Genomic DNA, 21,135 nt, shown 5'->3' on the forward strand with positions numbered 1-21,135 from the left:
AAATTTTTTTCTTTAGTAAAATTTTATCAAAAAAATTTTTTAAGTTCTAAATTTATGTCAATTTTGTGAGATCCAAAAGAAATTCCATTTCTCCAAATTCTAAAAAGGCAGAAAGGACAAATGACTATCCATGGTGCCTGTAGTATACCAAAATGTGTGCTGCCCTCTAGGCTGTCTCAGTACCACAGAGCGTGTTACACATTTCATTCTGTGCTGGCATTCTTACTTTTTCCACTTCCTTTCTTACCCTAACCCTTTCCGGCTCTTGGGCTTCCCTCTCCTCTGCTACTCGTTCTCCTTATAATCCTGCTATTATGTTTGCTTTGTTTCTCTCTGTCTTCCCTCCTCTGTTTCTCTCCTTCCACTTTCTCTGCTCTCCCACACTCTCCCTCTCCTTATCTTCCTCCCTCTCCCCTCCACCTCTTCCCTCCTCTCCTCTTCTCCTCTCTTCTCTTCTCTTCTTCTTCTTCTTCTTCTTCTTCTTCCTCCTCTCTCTCTCTCTTTCTCTCTCTCTTTCTCTCTCTCTTTCTCTCTCTCGTTTCTTTTGAGCCATGTCCACTCTGCTGAAAATGCTGGATATTTTCACTCTACTACTTTCTCTATCTGCTCTGGGCTCTTCCAGATGCCTTTGGCCATCGCTATCTACAATAAAAAATTTTCCCCTTAATCATACCATGGAGTGGTCACATTGTCAGTTTATACAAATTTATTATGGCAAAATGTTTAATGTTATTAGTAATGGAAGTCATAGATAGATAGATAGATAGATAGATAGATAGATAGATAGATAGAGAATTATGCAAATTTATAGATGACAGATGGATAGATGGATCATTAGATGATACATGGATAGGTGGGTGACTGAAATATAGATGTATGACAGACATGGCTTAAAAGAGATAAATCAATAGGTGACAAGGTAATAGATAGATGATCAGTGTATGTGAATAGATATGTTACATGAGTCATAAAAAGATTTACAATATAAACAAATATGTCTTACAAGGTTATGATGTAATCATGCTAACAACACACCATACATAATATATGTCATATAGTATTACTAAACACACACATACATATATCACACACACATGCACACACACGCATACACACACACACACACACACACACACACACACACACACACACACACTCATATATGATCCTTCTAACAAGTCTTGACCATTTCAACACAAATTTCAGGTCACAGCCAACCTGGGAGATCTTTGGATATGTAAGTCTGAGCATACCAATTCTTGTTTAAAATTTGTCATCCCTTTAGAGGCTGGGGTACAGTTGTGGTACCCCATACAAGTTACATCTTCCCTCCTTTCTTTTCCTGAAACCGCACTGCTGAACGTCCTCCATCAAACATGAAGGGCTGCCTGTCTTTAGAGAGAATCCATGCTTTAAAACTCTCTGTGCTCCGTCAGCCCCCAGAAGCCTCCACTTCTAAACTACATTAAAAATAACCTCCTTGGGACTAAAGTTGTGGCTTGGTGGGTAGAATGTTTGCCACATATCCATAACCCCCTGGGTTCCTGTAGTAGTACATGATTGTAATCCCAGCATGTAGGAAATTAAGGCAAGAGGATCACAAGTTCAAGGTTCAATTAATTCAAGGCCATCCTGGTATAGATGAGACCCTGTCTCAAATAAAAACAAACAAACAACTTTCTTTATAACTAACTTTGACATTGAAATATGTGGTATTTTTATACTCTCTTATACGACTCTGATTATATATGTGTGTGTATACACACACACACACACTCACACACATAAATATATACATATAATTATCTCTTGGTTAAGAAAGAGTGAAAGTCAACTGAAAGACTCTGAGCTTTGTAAAGAAAGGCCAGTGAATTTTTTCGGCCACACATTTCTGTTATACTTTCATTTGTTTGGAGAGAATCGTTTGTCCAGAGAGAATTTTATTTTCCTGTTTGCTAATTTTTTCTTGATCGTGCTGATCCTTCCACCAGACTCCATACTTAGCAGACACTGTCTGAATACTTTTATTTAGAAAAGAATTCAGTAAATTCTGGGTAAAGGCAGAAGTCAGAAAGAGGCCTAGGTCCAGTAAATGCCCTGGGAGGGTGATGCCCAGAGTATGGAGGAAGACAGTTTAGGACAAGTCAACCAGCCCTACATAACTTCTTGGCAAAGCCACTATCTAATGCTGCAAAGAAGGGAGACAAATAAATCCTGAAGTGTGATCAGAACTTGCCTTCCTGTGTTCATTTTCAACCCAGTAGCTTCTCAGGACAAAAATAGCAGCAAAGATTCTCTCCTTGTATGGGGAAAAGCCCCAGTAGACAGCCCTGCCAGGCACAAGGCTGCCTCTCTGATGTTGCCGTGATTTGCATGCCAAAGGGAAGCCTGTAGGCAGAGTGGTCCTCTCTGGGGATCAGTGGGCCCCAGAGCTGGAGACTGACAGGCACCAGTCAGGACAGACCAAAGCTGGCCCTGCAAGGACTCTAGGAAGAGGCAGGTTCCCTAGGGCAGACAGAAACTCAAGGTCAGAGAGGTTGTGGTTTGCAAAGTCAAAGTAAAGACACCAAGAAGTTTCTGCTTGAGGAAAATTAACCTGTGGATGTGAGGAGAACCAGAATCATTAAATGTCTCCTCTTTGCACCTTGCTTTCCAGCTGGCAAGGGTCACAACTCTGGAATCATCTTCTCTCCAATGAGAATGTGTGTGAGAACCAAGTGACAGCTTTCAAATGGATACACTGACTCCCATGCCTAATATTAATGAATTCTTTACAACCACCATTTGTGGAAAAGACGTTTGTCAAAAATTGCAGACATGTAAATGAACTCCGAGGTGCCTGACCTCAGCTAGAATACAGCTGACTCTCCTGTAGTTGTTAGTTTTTCTTCCTGGGACACAGAGTCCCGCGTTAGTGTTTCTGCATGAATGTAAGTTCTGAGAAGCATCATATCATTCTGTTTAACGAAGCAAAGCCTTCTAGGAGTCAGAGCAAAGAGATGACAACAGTGACAAGCCTTTAGCTGGACAGGCTAGTAATCTCTGTTCTGGGAGCTATAGTACAAATTTTATGATATAGAAAAGCTCATGAAACAAACTCCATTTTAGTCTGAACAAATTAAATAAGTAGATCCCATTTTTTCTTCCAGAATAAAAGTCCCCAAATATTATACACATGCATGTTCTTTGTTCCCAATGTATTCACATACACATACACACACACACACACACACACACACACACACACACACACACACACAAACACACACACGTGTTTATGTGGTTTGGATTTTGGAGAGAAACAGTTATAGTGAGGGACAGGTGGCAGCAAAGAGAGAAGAGGAGGAGCTGGCGTTAGAGTTTCTCACCACTGACACTGACATTTTTGTTGGGGACAGCTTTTGCTGTGGGAGAAGAGCTTGCATGGGTTGAGTAGCTACCCACCTGTTCCCAGTAGTGCTTCTGATCCCACTGGTGAATGTTTCAGTCTGGGTTCTCTAGAGTAAAACCAACATGGGAAAAGGGGCACTGCCTAGGTTGGCTGACATGATACGGGCTGAGTACTCCAACAATTGTCATCTGTATTCCGTGTCATGTGCAACAAGGTAGAAGGTATACTAACGCGCAGTTCTGTTTTATTGTGCTGAGGGTCATCACACAAGATTCATACTTTAAACTTCTAACTGTGGTCCTAAGCCTATCTCACCGAGGGTGAAAGTCAGGTCCAGTCTCTGACAGAAGTCTCTGAGTCAAGGGTCAGCATCCTGGGGAAGTCCCCCACCCCCACCCCCAGCTATAAGGGCATATCAAGGTGGCATTTCTCCAGATGCACAGAGTAGAGTATTGTTCTTGGTCTCTGCTTACATACTTGTCCAGTGGGCTTCATGGGGTTCTCGGATCTAGTTATCTTTAGTGAGTAATGTCACTGGGTTCTGGTTATCAGGTGCAGACTTGGCTAAGCACTTTTTAAGTGTTTTAGACATTTAGAGTTTGTTGTTGTTTTGTTTTGTTTTATTTTGTGTTGTTTTTACTATGCTCATTACACCTGGAAAGTCTGAGATTCCAATAGCTGCCTGGTCCACAAATCTAGGTGTTTTAGAAGTCACAAGTTGGCACTGAATATCTTTTTCTTAAGATTGCTTCAGCTGTTTTTGTTTTTGTTTTTTGTTTGTTTGTTTGTTTGTTTTTTTGCTTGTTTGTTTTTTATGGCTCCAGACAAGTTTTAAGGTTGTTTTCTATTTCCCTGAAAATATCAATGAGATTTTGATAGGGATTCCGTTGACTCTGTGATGATGTGTTAGTACAGATGTTTTAATGCTATCAATCCTCCCAAAGCTATCCCCTCCAGTGTATGCACACCGTCTACGTATTCATGTCTGCTATAATTTCTTTCATCAGTGTTTGATACATATAACGCTAAGTATTTTTAACCCAACTCTGAATGCAGTTGAGTCTGTAATTTTTCTTCCAATAAAAGTATTATAATAAAGGAAACTAGCTATTTTGTATGCTGATTTTTCTTTTAATCTTTACGCTTTCCTGATTTCACTTATCAGTTTTAACAGATTTGGGGTATATAGTCTTTAGGATTTTCTATTTATTAGCCTGTGTTATTAATGAGCAGATACAATACACTTCTTTTTCTCCTATTTGAATGATTTTTATTTCTTTTCCTTGTCTAATTTCTTTGGCTAGAATGTCCAGTACTTCTTTAGGTAGAAGTTGTCAAAGTGGGCATCCTGATATTAGAGAAGTTTTCAACTTTTCACATTGAGTGTGATATTGGCTGTAGGTTTTTAAAAAATATTTAGACCTAAGTATGTTGCTTTTATGCCTAATTTGTTGAGAACTTTTATCATGAACAAATATCTTGTCTTATGCCTTTTCTGTATCTATTGAAATATGTGATTTCCATCCTTCAGTATGTCCACATGGTATATATGATTTATATATTCTAAAATTACCTGTATTATTGAGTTCTAATTATATACCATTATTGCCAGAAAAAGATTTCTTTATTACATTTGTCATTTTGATTCATATAATTATATTGTGTTTCTTTTTTTTTTTTTTTTTGTACTGAATTTCTTTAAATTGATTGTTTTTAATTCTTTGGCAGACAGTTCACTTATTTCTACTTTTTTTGGTTGGGTTTATTAGTTTTCTTTGGTAGTATTATATTTGCCTAACCCTGTTATTGGTGCAGCTTTGCATTTATTTAATGTCTGTCTTTGCAGTATGGTTATTTCTAGTGTTTTCTTTCATGGTCTCATTGGACTTGAGCTGACTTCAAGTCAGGGAATAGGTGTTGGCCCACAATAGAGACACAGTTAACAGGCCTAATGAAAGGAGTTCTGATAGAGGTTGGACTGAGCAGCTTTGATGAATTTGGCATTTCTTTAGAACTTGACTTGCCCTGGGAAGAGGGCAGTGCCAGGACATACAAACAATGTACTTTTTGCCAGTGTGCTTATGAATGTGCCTCCAAGTCTGTCACTGGCTGGATCCCCGAGCTGTTGCTACTCCCCAGACTGTGATTAGGCAGGTTGGAACTAAGACAACCTGCCTAATTTCAGAAGGCACAGTTGAGACTCAGGTCTTCTGCATGTTCCAGGATCATGGGTATGCAGGTTTCTGGTGGGGTCCTGTGTGAATGAGCAAAGCCTCATTTTAGACTGCAGTAGAAAGAAATTGGACGTGACTTATCAGCATGTTTCAAAGTCCCTAATGGGACCATGTTCAACTCATCAGCCTGCTAAGGCATTGCAAAATGTGTCTCCCCCAGGGAGGCAGAACTGCTATGTGTTCACAGGGGGCAGGAAATGTCTAGGACTGAATTCTAAGGCCATTTAAGAATCCTCCTGAGGACAGAGCACTTGGAAAGCCTGTCTTGGAGAGTCAAGTTGACATTCCTCTCAGCATATCTCAAGCTGAATAAAATGACTCCAGATCCTGGCTATGTAAGGTGGAAGGAGCTGCAGGGCTAATTCCTAGGCACTGTATAGCCATGCTGGCAAGCTGCACTGGCTCTACTGATCAATGCTTTCCCCAGAATCTCCCTTGCAGACAGGTTTGCTTAGGGAATGCATCTGAATGCAAAGCATCTTCTAGAATTGTGGTAGGACAGAGAAGCAGCTTGACCCTTGGCCTCTCCTTTTCCTACTCAAATGGGGATGTGACAAAAGAATGCCAAAATCAAATTTCAGGGTCCCCCCAGGATGTGCTATCTGAAGGAGGCTGGCGGGTGCTTTTGGTAGCCCACGTGAATGAGACCACTTCCTGGCTGCTGTGGACAGAGGCTGTGTTGTAGACAAAGCCCTTTCTCAGCCTTCCATAGGAAAAGAATAACAAACATGTCCTGATAGCTCAGATCTGCTAGTCTGCTGGCAATTTTCTGTGCTAGGGAACATAGCGCCCCGTCAGGTTCTGCTGGGTGGCATGTCCCTCCCAAGACAATCTTCTGGGTTTCATGGGCCAGAAAGACTAATCTTTAAGAGTAGCTGAGTGTATGGAGACTGTGTTCAAAGACACTGTTTGGGGTGCTGATGTCAGTGGTCTGTCTAGACCTTACTGCACTCATGGACACTCTTAGAATACAACCAGTCTCTAAGGAGGAATCAGATCTGAGCACACAATGTTCCATTTTTGTGATTCCAGCTCCACAGAGCCACCAAGGGTTCTACTGTGATTGACTTCCATCCACAGCATTCCTCTACTGGAGTCAGATTCTAGCCCGGCGGCCACGCTAGCTAGCATTTCCTCATCTTCAGAACAAAGCAGGCTTCTGATTTCTTTTATTAGTATCTTTTACTTCTTTTTCGAAAAGAATTTTGTTGTTTTTTTTTAAGGTTTCATTTATTTATTTTATGTATATGAGTGCTGTATTTGCATGCCAGAAGAGGGCATTAGAACACATTATAGATGGTTGTGAGCCACCATGTGGTTGCCGGGAATTGAACTCAGGACCTCTGGGAGATCAAACAGCGCTCTTAACCACTGAGCCACCTCTCCAGGCTCGTCATTTCTTTTTTTAAGACTGGCTCTCAAATATCGCAGGTTTTTCTAGAACTCACTGTGTAGCTGAGGGTGAACTTGAACTCTTGAGCCTTCTGCCTTTACCTTTGGAGTTCTGAGATTTCCGTGTAGCCATGATACCTGATTTGTTTGGTACTGTGGATAGAATCCAGAGAAGGCTCTGTGCACACTGGACAAGCTGTCTACTCATTGGGTACAGCCCCAGCTGAGTCTTCCATGTTTTGTTCTCTACTTCAGGCAAAGCGTTCTCTTTTTACCACTGACTGCTATGTCTCCATAGGCGACCTTGTCTCCTTGACAGGCCACTGTGAATTAGCTGTCTGGTTGCCATCCCTTTTTTCCAACTTGAGGGACTCCGTCTGGAAGCCAGTCCTGGGCATCAGCTTCACGGGTTTAACTTTGCTCCTGTTCTGTGCACCCTTGAATGTTGTAGATTATCTGTTCCCATGACTGCTGGCATGGCTCTGCCCTTCCTGAATAGGGTAACTGTTTATGGAAAAGAGGCTGGAGAGCTTAGCTGTTTGTTCTTGGAGGCAGCATCCTCACAAGACATAAAACTGGCTGGGTTATTGATTCTGAATTTCTCCGGATTCTGGATGTGTGAGCAATACTTTTCTGTCCTTTACATCACTTAAACCAATGTTGGAATAGTCCAAGGAGACTGAGACAGACAGAACTGAACACTGAGTCATACGGAGATAGGCCAAGGTTCTGCTATAGCAATCCCCAAAGACATAGGGCTGGGGAGATGGCTCAGTCAGGCAACTGGCTGCTATGGAAGCCAGAAACCTAGGTTCAGGCTTCAGAAGACAAGTAAAATGCTGGCGGTGGTGGTGTGCACTTGTAGCCCCTGATTTGGGGAGGTGGAAACAGGCAGATCTCTCACTGGACTCACTGGCCAACCAGAGTAACCGACTTGGTGATTTCTGGTCCAAGCGAGAAACTGTTTCCTAAAGAGGGAGGGCATGAGTGGTGTGGAAGAAGAGCACACTTTTCTTCTGGCCTGCACCTACATGTGCAAACCTACATGACCGGGATGTAAAAAGAATAAAAAATAAATAAGTTTTTAAAAAGTATTCAATAAAAATTAAAACAATAACATCAACAATAAAAGAAAGAAAGAAGGAAGGAAAAAGAATGTAAGGAGCTCTGCTTGCCATTTCCTTAATTTCCTTATGGTATTTCCTGGCAGCAGTAGAAACCCTAACTTAGACAAGTACCACTGTTGGGGACAAGATGGTGACAAGAATGTGAGGAGCTCTTCACACTGCATCTTCCATGAGGAAGCTGACAGAGGTAAAGGCTGCCACTCAGTTTGTTTTCTCTACCTTGTTCAGTGCAAGAATCCAGGTGCTGGAATGATACTGACCATAGTTAAGTCTTTCTATCTCATGCAAGCACCTTCACAGACATGCCTAGGGCTGTGTTTCCATGGTGATTCTCAATCTGATGTTGTTGACTATCAAGATGTACATGTTTCATCATAAGGGTTCAAGGGTCATTGATGGGATCAACAATCTTGTATAGAGATCTAGAAAAGCACATTTATTCCCTTTGTGTAGACAAGAGCAGGAAGACAGTTATCTATAAAAAAGAAAAACAAAAAACCAACCAACCAACCAACCAAATAAACAAAAAACAAAAAAACAATGCTCTTTGGACACCAAATCTTCTGATGTTGAGTAGCTTGTAAATTGTCCAGTCCAAGATATTTTCTTATAGCAGTTCTAATTATCCTCAGACATCAGTTTATTTAACTGAGAAGAAAATGATGGCATGAGGGGAAAAACTCTTGGATGTGAGTAGAAAGGCAGATGTTTGTGTAATTTCTTCTGGTTAGCTATTTGGTGTAAAAGATGATTTTCCAGCCACTTTCTGTCAGGACAAGCATCTTTTCCCAGTGTTCTGGAAATGTTCTGAACAAGGTTTGCAATTAGTACTGGAAAGATGACTCAGTAGTAACATTCTATAGCAATTTTTGCTTTAATTACCTTTATTATTTTCTTCATAACTGACATTTGAAGAAAATGGCTTCATCCAGGTGAGATATGACAAGTCTGGATGCAAGCTTTAGCCAAACGCTGCTTATACAGCACAAGTTGCTATTCTATGCAGGCAGCCTTTACAAGGCGTCAAGGAGTGGTTTTCCTTTGTCCTCTTGAACACTGTTATATGTTACTGATCTATGTTTTCAGCTAATGTCTGAAGGGTGAAAGTGAATTTCTGACCCCTTTATGGAAAGAGTGGCGCCTCTGAAAGAAAAGTGTTAGAGCTGTGCACAGTAACCACCAGCAACTCAGAGGAACTCCAGACACCTCCAGAAATAGGCCAAGGAAGAAATTCAATGAGCGACGTCTTCCAACTGGGTTTTATTACAATCAAGATGCCTGTATGTCGTTGGAGGAAGAGGAATTCTCTTTCTAGAACATGTGCTTCTGCTTCACCAGTCTGTATCTTCTGCATAGTAAGTGCTCAGAATATTGTGAGCCTCCCTGATTAAACCTAATCCCCTGTGTTGTGAGAATTGCTGCACTAATGTGGCATACCGTCAGTCTATGGGAATCTAATTGCCAAAGTCAAGAACTTTGCCCTCTATTATACAAAAAGCTATTGTTAGATATGCCCGTGAACTTCTGACTTCCAGCTCCCTGGCTGTATCCACTAATCCAGAATTGTTTCCTTTCTACTACTTCACAAAAGGACTCATATGTAGTAAGTGGACGATGTGGACGGCAGCATGAATTAAGCAGAGTGTCAGATGAAAGCGTCACAGGGTTCTCTCTGGAGAACGGAGCTGCAGATGCGGGATCACTCCAGGTCAGCCCCCCACTAACACTTGGGCATTCATGCGTGCGTCACTGGTCCCACAACCTGTACATTTTCATGGCTGCTCTGAAGGCAGCATGAACAGGCTTCTGTTTCAATGTAAGTTCCCAGGAGAAAATAGCATATTGTTCATAATGCAATGTTTGTTCCAGTAAATTTTTAGAATCCTTCTCTTTCTCCTACCCTGTAGCTTTCTTGCATACCAGTGAATCACAGTAGGAATGGTTCATGCATCAGGTCATCCTGTAAATCTTGGATCAACACCAAGATTTAAGTGCAATGAAAATAAAATATTTAACCTCATTTCTGCATTATATAGCCTAATCTTTTTAGAACACAATAAAAACTAGAACACAATAAAAAATTATAATCAGGTGCTTTGTTGGAGAAACAGGAAATGAGTTTTAATAGCTATAAATCAATATTTCTGGCTTTGCAAAAATTTCCAAGTCTTATAAATTAATATTGAATTACAATACATTGTTTCAACTTTTTTGAAAGATTTGGTGTGGAGAGACTCAGGAAGGACTTGAGATAGATTTCTACATTCATTTTTTATTGCAAAAGTTAAATATACCACAATACCTAGCACTTTCAAGAGCTACAGGGTGTTATGATCAATTGTATTTTCTTATCAGGATCATACTTGATTATTTCCCTGGAAATTGATTTATTTGTGACCCACTATGAGCAAGCCTCCATGAGTTATCATGCGACATAAGAGCTCAAGATCCATGCTGTTAAACTCAAGCAGAATATATCTGTCATTATACATTTGGTACTTTCATCTTATAACTGAAGATTTAAAAGTATGTAGAAAATTCCCATTTGTTCCCATTCTCTGTTCACAATCACCTGCATGCTGTGTTATATACTTACCCAGTAGTTTTGAGGACAGTCTTTTTATATAGCATATATATGTAACTATATATTTACATAACTTGTACAAAATATGTATGTATATTATTTAAAATTATGAAAACACTAGGATAGAGTTCTTTTCACCTTTTTTTCTATAGTTCATGATGAGAGTTTTCATTTGTTACTCTGGATTAATAAGATTTATATAACCATATTTAAAATAAACTGGCTGCATGGTCATTAAACAAACTGTAGATGTATGAGACTGATTTGAATTCTTCCCTTTGCAATTCTGCATGCCTAAGGCTAAACCCTGAAGTGTACTCTGAATTGTTAAAAATGTTTCCTTAGGAGAGGTGACATGGGCAAGTATTTAATTTGGGAAACTTCTTGTGGGCTGTGAGATGGCTTGGTAGCTTAAAGGCTTTCAATGTAAGTGTATGGGCTGGAGTTCAAATTTCCAGAAGGCACATAATGCTGGATGTTGCTGCATATGTCTGTTATCCCTGTGCTCCTATGATGAGAATCACAGACAGGAGAATCCTGAGGCTTGTGGGCCAGTTAGCCTGGTATGTGCAACATCCAACAAACACAGGAAGAAGAGAGAAGAAGAAGGAGAAGAAGAAGGAGAAGAAGAAGAAGAAGAAGAAGAAGGAGAAGGAGAAGGAGAAGGAGAAGGAGAAGGAGAAGGAGAAGGAGAAGGAGAAGAATTCTGACTGTGTACACCTGAGCTTTCTTTCTTACCTATATACATTCCATGCATCTGTTTGCCTGCACTTTCACATATATAAGCACACAAGTCAACAAGTATGCACGTGTGCTCGCACGTGCATGCGCGCGCGCACACACACACACACACACACACACACACACACACAAATCTCACGTGTTTCAAAATACAGAATGAAAGTGGCCATGGCTGAAAACAAGTGGAAATGAGAAGTTTCTTATGGTGACCTAGGGCATCAGTGTCTCTGAACAATAGAAGGGACCATTTGTTTTGGCAATAAAGGAATTCCTTTTAAGTATTTAGAAGTCACAAAACCCACAAATAGCTCAAAACTTATTACAGACCTAAAAGTAAGAAGAGCTGAACCAATAAAGGGCTTCAGAAGAGAAAATGTTGTGAAGCCTCATGACCTTGTGGTAAATAAGATCATTGACCCCAAAGCACAGGCAATGAAGAGAAGGAGAGGGAAACTATATACGTATTTTTTAAACTTATGCTACACAGATATCAGATATTATTAGGCAAAGAAAAAGAGCCTAGAATGGCTATTGTTCTAATCACTTTTCTGTTGCTGTGATAAGATACTCTGATAAAGACTAATTTAGGGGAATAATGGTTGTATGTATACTACACTTCCATGTCCTGAGTACATTCAGTGCAGAGATTCAAGTAGAAGCTTTGGGTAGAAACAATTGATGAGCATTGCTTGCTGGACCACTCTCTTGCTCCATGTTTAGCCACCTCTCTTACATAGTCCAGGATCATCAAACTAAGGATGGTCCTGATCATAAGAGGCATAGCTTGCCTGTATGAATTGGTAATTATTACAATCTCCTGCAGACCCACAGACATGCCTGCAGGTCAATTTGACCTATGCAATTGTTCAACCAAGACTTTGCTTTCAGTCAGTAAAGCTCACTAGGACAGTGGTCTATGCCTGCAATGTTAGCACTCAGAAGTCATAGACAGAAAGGCTCGTGTGTTCAAGGGTAGCCTGAACTGATTGGTAAAACCCTGACCCATAATGAGCAAATTAAATACAAAGTAAATAAAAAAAGAATGTATAAATCATTCCACAGAGTGGGAGACAACACTAGGAAATGAAGAAAAGGAGAACAGGGCATGAAGAAAGCTCACCGACACAGGAAACAAATAGAAGAGAATAAGATGTGTGTGTGTTAGAAATACAAATGGCACTGAAAAGTAGAATAAAAACTTGCAGACTGATCATAGAAATTCAACTGACCCAACTCGAACACGATCAGATCTTCTGTGCATATATCTCTCCAGAGAAGATACAGGATGATCAATAAGCCAGGAGGCAGAGGCAGGAGGATTGCCATGAGTTCCAAGCCAACCTGAACTATATATTAAGACCCTGTCTCAAAATCAATCAACCAAACAAACACATTAAATTGTGTCAGAAATTGATAGCTATTAGAGAGACTTACATAAAGGGCACCGTGAGATGCTTCCTCTCTTTAGATAGGGTGGGCTGAAGTACAGCATCGTATGAGAGACAGCCACGATATTGGCCAGAATGAAGAGGCATGAGAACTGTTCTGCTGTTCATTACATTTTTAAAATGATGCAATTGCATAGAAAAAAACTGCCTAGACATTTTTCACATGGTTAAAAGTAGAGTTACCTTCTGACCCAGCAACCCCTTCCTAGTGAAAACGAGCGTCTCAGCCAAAAGAAGAGAAAATGTCTACCATACACTCTGTGCCTGTGGTACCTTGGCTTTCTTCCTCAGAGCCCCATAGTAGAAGTGGTCCAGGCTTAATCTAGACAATGAGTGGGCCCATATTCATATACTGTATTGTTCAGAATGAGCTGTTAGGGACTTCAGTCTATTATTCCCTTTGCATGAAATGTTCAGAACAGAAACTGTTATGTAGCAGCAAAGCTTGTGCCGTGGAAGTAGAAGACAGACTGGGGATGGGTAGGATTAGTATAATGTTTCTCTGGAGAGGGAAGAAAATGAGCTAAAATTGATACAGTGATGGACACACAGAATTGTGAATAAACAAAACCATTAGCATAGTTTTATTTATTTATCTTATTCGTTTCTGTTTGCATTGCAAACAGGGTCCTGCTCTATAACCAGGCAGACCTTGAACTCACTATGTAGTACAGATGGCCTGGAACAGGTGACCCAATTGCCTCAACCAACAAGTGCTGGAGCTACAGGTACCCTTCCCAGATCCTTGAGTATGATTGGAGCATTTTACCTAGGTGACTGAAAACCAGTTTAAGAGGCAAATTGATAAGCCTTGATGGTTACTTAAATAAGAATAAAGAAAGAGAAAAAACAAAGCACTTTCATCAGTTGGTGGATCTGTGGAAAGAACACAGCAAAGGGAATTGCTTCACAGAAGATGACATTCTCAGTTTGAGCCATGGGAAATTGGAGTAGAGGGACAGGGATGCACAGGGCTAGGTGTTACAGTATGGTTAATTAAAGTTCCAGGGCAGAGGTAGCTTGAGGAACTCTAGTGTTTGTAGGCTCAGCAGAGAAATTGCCCAAGAGCAATGATTTCTGCAGGCATCACATTACCTTAATCAATGTGAAATTTGCACCCCCAGACCCCCCAAAACAAATGTAATATTAGTTTTAAGTTGTCATCTGAGAAGTCTTTATGACAATCATCTAGGTGAAGTTGGATTGTGGGTGTGTACGTGGATCCTTTGACTTGTTAATGAGAAGTTCTGCTCACTGTGGGTGGCATCATTCCATGGGCAGGGGATCCTGGATTGTATAAGAGTGAAAAAAGTGAGCTGCACACGAATATGCTTGCATTAAGCCATTGCTCTCTGCTCTTGAATGTGGATGTAATATGACTAGCTGTTGCAAGTTCTTGCCTTCTTGACTGCCCTGTGATGATTGTTACATGGACTTGTGAGTCAAAAGAATGAAAGGAAGGAAGGAAGGAAGGAAGAAAGGAAGGGAGCTTTTGCCTTTAAATTGGTTTTTTTTTTTCTGAGATTCATTTTCTGTTGTGTCATTAGTCAAATAACCAAAGGATTACTAATAGATATAGAAACATTAGAGACCATATATTTGGAAACAAAACCTTCATTTCTCTTTCTTCAGTACTAACTTTTACTCAGGAATGCAAAGTTTGACTGGAAATACAAAGTTTGATTGGAAAAAATTGCTGAGAGGTTAATAGTGCTGGCTACCTTTCCAGCTAACCTTAGTCTGGTTCCCAGTATCCATACTGGTATGTTACAACTGCCTTTAATAATTTCAGGGTATTTGATGAACTTTTCTGGATTCAATGGACACCTGTGCACACATGGTATACACACACAGAAACATGCACATACACATAAATAAAGCAAATATCTGAGTATGATGGTCCAGCACTCAGAATACACAAGCAAGCTGATAGGAATTCTACACCATAGTAGTCTGTAGAAGTTTCAGGCCACTCAGAGCCACACAGCAAGAATCTCTTCATAAATAGATACATAGGAGATGGAGAGATGGCTCAGTGATTATGATCACTTCCAAAGGTCCTGAGTTCAATTCCCAGCAACCACATAGTGGCTCACAACCATCTATAATGAGACCTAGTGCCTTTTTCTGGCATACTGGTATACATGAAGGAAGAACACTGTATACGTAATAAATAAATAAACAAAATAGATAAATAAATATATTTTGAAAACAAAATTTAAAACACAAATCACTACAATTTAAAAACCTAATTTTCTTAAGGTTTTGACCAAACTTGTCATCATATGTAAATATGTATGCTGCTAAATTACATATTCTGTCTCACAGCCATGGACTTTTTCAATGTTCTAGGATTCTATACCTCTAAGACATATTCCGCCAGGCCTGATGGTGATGGCTAGTTATCTAGTCTGCTCAAGACGTTGAGGCAGGAGATTTGCAAAATCAAAGCCATTTTGAAATATAGTGTGAGCTCCAGGACAGCCTGGACAACTGAGTGAGATTCTGCTTTAAAAAAAAAAAAAAGTAAAAATAAAGTAGTTGAGACAGTGCTCAGTAATAGCATTCTTGCCTATCTTTCATGGGGGACTCCCTAGGTTCAACTGTTAGTAGAATGTGAGCAGCCTACTTCCTACAAACAGCACGATCTCTCTTATCTCAAGACCTTCCATCCTTGATAATTCGATTGTTTTCATTACTGTAGCTTATTGTTGAGACTGACTTAGCTGATGTTTATAACTGGCTACTTGGAATGCCCTATTCCTCAACATGTCCTCTGTGGAACTGCTCACTTGGCAGCCAACTGTTTTTTTTTGTTTTTTTTTTGTTTTTTTTGTAATGTACCAACAAGATAAGAATAATCAACTTAAATATTTATTTGAACTCCACCCAAAATAATTCCTTATGAGGCTCAAGCAGAAAAACAAAATGTACTGAACAAGTACAAAAACACTTTGCTTTCACAAGTGAGTTGAGCAGAGGCCATAGTGCATGGGTCCTGATCTCTGTGTCCAAGATGTGCCAGACCGTGTTTCTGAGGCTCTGATGTACATTTATGTTTCCAGACGAAGCTTTATATTGGCTTCCAGACATTTATATACATATATGTGCATATACATGTGCACCATGTTATCTCTATCATACGTCTGTATCTGTATCTCTATATCTATATCAACAATATGTACCTCTCAAACTTACATCCGCACTTCAGTGCTTAACATGCTATCCACAGCTGCTTATCACTTATGATAAAGAGTTTATGAGGGCTTTTCATAGATAATTGGCAGTAGAGAGGATATTAAAACTGTTATGAGGGTACTAGAATGTGTGCTGACGTGTGGACTGCCTGTCTAACACATATGTCATCCCCAGAACGACAGAAGCTAGACATAATCGCAGATGTTTGTATGCCCAGCACTCACTTGAGAAGTAGAGCCAGGAGGAGCAGAAATTAAAGATTACCTTTGGCTATACATTGGTGTGTGTGTGTGTGTGTGTGTGTGTGTGTGTGTGTGTGTGTGTGTGTATGTGTATGTGTGTAAGAGTTACCTTTTCTGGGGGAAGAGGAGGGGAGATAGTGGGAAGAGGGTGGGAGGGTGTGGCCAGGAGGTAAGGAGGGACAGGGCTAAAATCAGGATGTAAAGTGAATATATAAATAAAAATAAATTAAAACAAAACAAACAAACAAACAAAAGAAGGCAGTGCCATACAACTGCCTAGCCTTCCAGTGAAGCTATTCCTTCTGCTTGTTTTTCGTCATTTTTTGCACTGGAGGAAGACTATTTCTACTTCCCACGTTCTTCTTTTCCTGATTCTTCATAGACTACAGTAAAATATACTCCTTTTCTGACTGCTTCATGCTGGCTGTTCTCCACTGAAACTATTGTTTATGATCAGCATCAAGAAGTAAGTGGCTAAACACATTCTAGATAAATCCAGCTTCTGTGGGAAATTGTTCTGTTTGTGAATATCCAGGATTTTGCAGGATTACTGTTATTTTTGATATTGGGATTCTTTGTGCTTGTTGACAATCTCTAACAATGCTTTAACACCAGAAGTTCTCGGGTATGTTTGTAGATAGCAGATTGTAGAACTAAGGAAAATCCTCACATGAATTTCTGTAATTTTTATAAAATGAAAGAGCTACAGAAATGTAAATGGTGTCACCAGAGTTTAAAAAGCTCCACTGTGTGCTCTCTGTGACCCGGGGGAAGGCAGGTGGCTGTGGCAAGTTCAAGGAAGCACAGAAGAAGGAGAGCAATTGTTTTTTGACATGTTATAGGTTTTTTGTTTGTGTGTTTGTTTGTTTTTTGGTTGTTGTTTGTTTGCTTTCTGAATTGAAACATATCCAGATCAGGGAAGTGGGAAGCTGAGAAGACTCAGGAAGCTCATGAAACTTACAAGCTCTGGAAAGCTAATACACTTAAAAAGTTTAGAAATGTCAAGGTTCACAAGGCTCCTCTCCTTGCTTATGTGATCAGTAACAACAGCATTGAGAGGGGAAGACAAGGAACACAGGTCTGCAGGCAACTGTTCCATAGGACAAGGGACATGAACATAAGTATTTGGGCAATTATTACAATGGCCAGGGTGAGAGAAAACAGACATCTGAGTGAACACATACATGGAAGACCCTGGGCATTCTTAAGACAACATGATGGGTAACAGAGCTGCATGTTGCCTATGAGAGACAGAAAATACTCAGGGTCTTGGGTAAACCTCAGGCCAACATATCCCATGAAAATGTCCTATCATGGATATTGTGTAAGCCTCCTTGAGTCCTGAAAGCAGAGCATTGCAAAAAGTGTGATGTGCTATATAAACCTTCCTATCTTTACCATATACAAAAAAGCCATTTATAGCACTTTTTATAACTAGAGAAGAAATGTGACTTTGAAATAATTAGTCCTATTCTGACCAATATTTCTCTAAAACACAAATTATCAACTGATTTTTTAATATTAATCTTAAATCAAATAAAGGACTAAAGAAATAACAGATTTTGTAATCTTTAGTGTTTAATAATAATAATAATAATAATAATAATAATAATAATAATAATAATGTCATTCCTTTGTAATAGTTTTATTTTCTTATCAGAATTTTTATCTAATGAATGATCAACTGTTCTAATATCTTTCAGGAATATCCAGTGTATTGGTTACTTTCCTCATGTTGTAACAAAATATTTGACAAGAGGCAACTCAAAGAAGGAAGGTTTTATTTCAGCATACAATTTAAGGGTATATAGTCCATCGTGTAGGGGACATGGAAGCAGGCACATGAGGAGGCTAGTACTCTGCATCCAAGTCAGGAGGGAGAAAGTGATGTATGTGGGTTCTTAGCCCTTTCCTTTTTTCAGAACACCAGTCCACGTGATGGTGTTACTCACATGCAGGATGGCTCTTCACACCTCAGCTAACCATAGATAGAAATTCCTGCCTTACTTGTTCTGTGCATCTTGCACACCTCATATATTTATAATTTTAGGACTATATACTGCTTATGAGAAATTATATGTTTTCAGAACAAAAGAACCAGACAATGATACTGGATCAGACCTGACAGGATTCCTTCCTGTCAGCATGCTGGACACTGACATCCTGCATCCTTCATGTTCTAGCACCAAGAGTTTTAGCTTCTCTTCCTCATCAGAAAAGGACAGCTCCCAGGACAACTTCAAAGAAAGCTTCCCATCCCAATTGGCCCAACAATTTAGAATGTCTCACACAGGACTTCAATTAAGCCTGGAATTTCTCAGCATTTAGAAACTTGACCACAAATGCTATTCCTAGCTTGTTTAATCATTTTCCCCAATTTTATTTGGGCCTCTACAAAGGTATTATTTGTCCCAAATCAACCTTAAGAAAATAATGCCTCATTTCCCTTAAGGAGGGGTTGGATAGGTTTTTGGTTGCTTACTTGGGCTATATATGTTTATTTTCATTGGGTTATAAGTTATTATGGGTCTTATTCAGAGAGAAAACAAGGTTGGACTCAGGGGTGTCTCTCTTTTCCTTTATCTTTCTTTCTTAGGCTTGGAGACAGGGGTTGAAAAGAAACAAAGGGGAATGTAGAAATATATAGGGATTATAGGACAAAAAGTAGATTATTGAATCTACTCCTCAACTTAATGCCTTACTTGTTACTCACAAGGTTATTTTTAATTCACTGGTATAGGATTTTGTATATTGATTAAAAATAAGTTTAATTTTGAAACAATGGTATTGAATTTAAATGTAAAATTATTCTTCACATACATTATATATATTTCTACTCTATAATGAAGTATTGTATCCATACAACTCAAATATAATACAAGGTTTACTTTCAATACTTTGAAAGTGCTATTGCACACTGCTTAGGATAATTAAGTAATACAAGTTAATCGTTAGTTGATCAATCATGGCCATGTCAGTTGCCAGTCTATTTTTATCACAAGAACATACATCCTAGGAGTAACAGATAGATATGAGTGTATAGATATATAAAGTAAAATAGTTAGATAAGGTTGTCAAAAACCTCAGAGACCTAGAGAATATGGCATTTAATGATGTTATTATTTTAAAGATTCTTTGACAACAAGACAGGTTAACTCCTGGCAACACTCAGCCCACCAAAAAGAAGATGATGAGCGTCAATGAACCTCCTTATGGAGATGGCTTCAAATGTGGCAAACAAGCTACTGGGCAGAATGTCCCGTTTCTGCCACAGGTAGAATTCTGCCTAAAAATGGGGAAGCTTGGATGCAGGCAGCATCAATGGCCAAACTCTGCCAAGACAGGGTAAGCAAGTCCTCAATAGTTCCTGCCTAACAAATATGTCTGTGAGATATATTGTGCCAGAAGGCTGAAGATGATGCTCCAATGTTATGGAGAGTTTTGGGTGGTTGTTCAGGCAGCAAACTTTCTCGGTCATGTTCTCATTTTGGAAGCTGCTAACCTGTACTTCCTTTCTACTCAGATAATTAATTTTATTTTTTCTCATGTCTCTGATGGGGTTGAAGACCAGATAGTTTAGTTTTACAATAAAGCTTAGTTGTTTAGGGATTAAGATGTTTTTAGGTCTAGATAGATGTTTTAAGTTGATAATGATCAGATATGACAGATATTGATTTACACTCAGAATTTTAGATGTACCAAGGTAGGAAAGATGTTTTCTTCAATGTTGCCAAATACAAATAGCCAAAACATTATGAATGTAACATTTATATAATTCCTGATTGTTTCATGGTTCTTTTTGCTGTAGGTAGTTTATTGTATACATGTGTAATAATATAAACATATATGTAAAAAGAAAGAAAGAAAGAAAGAAAGGAAGGAAGAAAGAAAGAAAGAGAATAAAAAGGGAAAAAGTGAAGTATTTTTTTCTAACATTCCAGGGATTGCTTGGACCCTGAGATAGTTAATATTGAATGTTAAATTGACAGACTTTAGAATTTCTCATGAGACAAACTTCTGGATACACCTGTGGAGATTGGCTCGGCTAGCCTCTGGGCATATGTGTAGGTATTATAAAGATTTGAGTTAGCTTTGTGGCATATGTGTGGGAATTATCTAGATTTTGATAGCCTCTGGGCATACATGTGAGGAATTATTTAGATTAACTAAGCCTCCAGATGTGCATGTTGAGATGACCTAGTTTAGATTAGCTCCTGAACACACCTGTAGGGATTATTTTAATTAGGTTAACTGAGCAGGCAAGAGCATATAAAATGTGGGTGGCACCTTCCCATGAAAACCCAGGTGTAAGGGTTTACTTTTTACCTATTTGTCTTTACCTCTCGTTAGTGAATGCTGCTGCCACTACTACTATCACCTGTTTCTAATGGCAGAACTGGCTTCTTCAGGCTTCCAACCTTGATGAAAGAAGAGTAGCTTTTAAGGGATCTTTCAGGCCTTTGGCAGAAGATTGATAATACAGAGAAATCCATCTTCATGGACTGAACACCTACCAGGTTGGTAGCCTCTCTATTGTAAGACAGCTAGCATTGTATTCCTGTACCCTCGGATGCAGAGTTACCTAATAAACTTTATTTTCATCATACATGTTTAGTGTACTGAATCTGTTCCTCTAGAGAAGCAGAACTGAGAAAATCCTTGTGATTTGTGAACAGTTCATAATTATTTCCATTTTTCTAAGAGATATTTCTTTACTAAAATGATTTGGGGGGACTGGAGAGATGGCTCAATGAATAAAGTGCTTACATTATAAGCAT

This window comes from Acomys minous (genome assembly GCF_964271855.1).
Source record: "Acomys minous genome assembly, chromosome: 5".
NCBI classification, from domain to species: Eukaryota; Metazoa; Chordata; class Mammalia; order Rodentia; family Muridae; genus Acomys; species Acomys minous.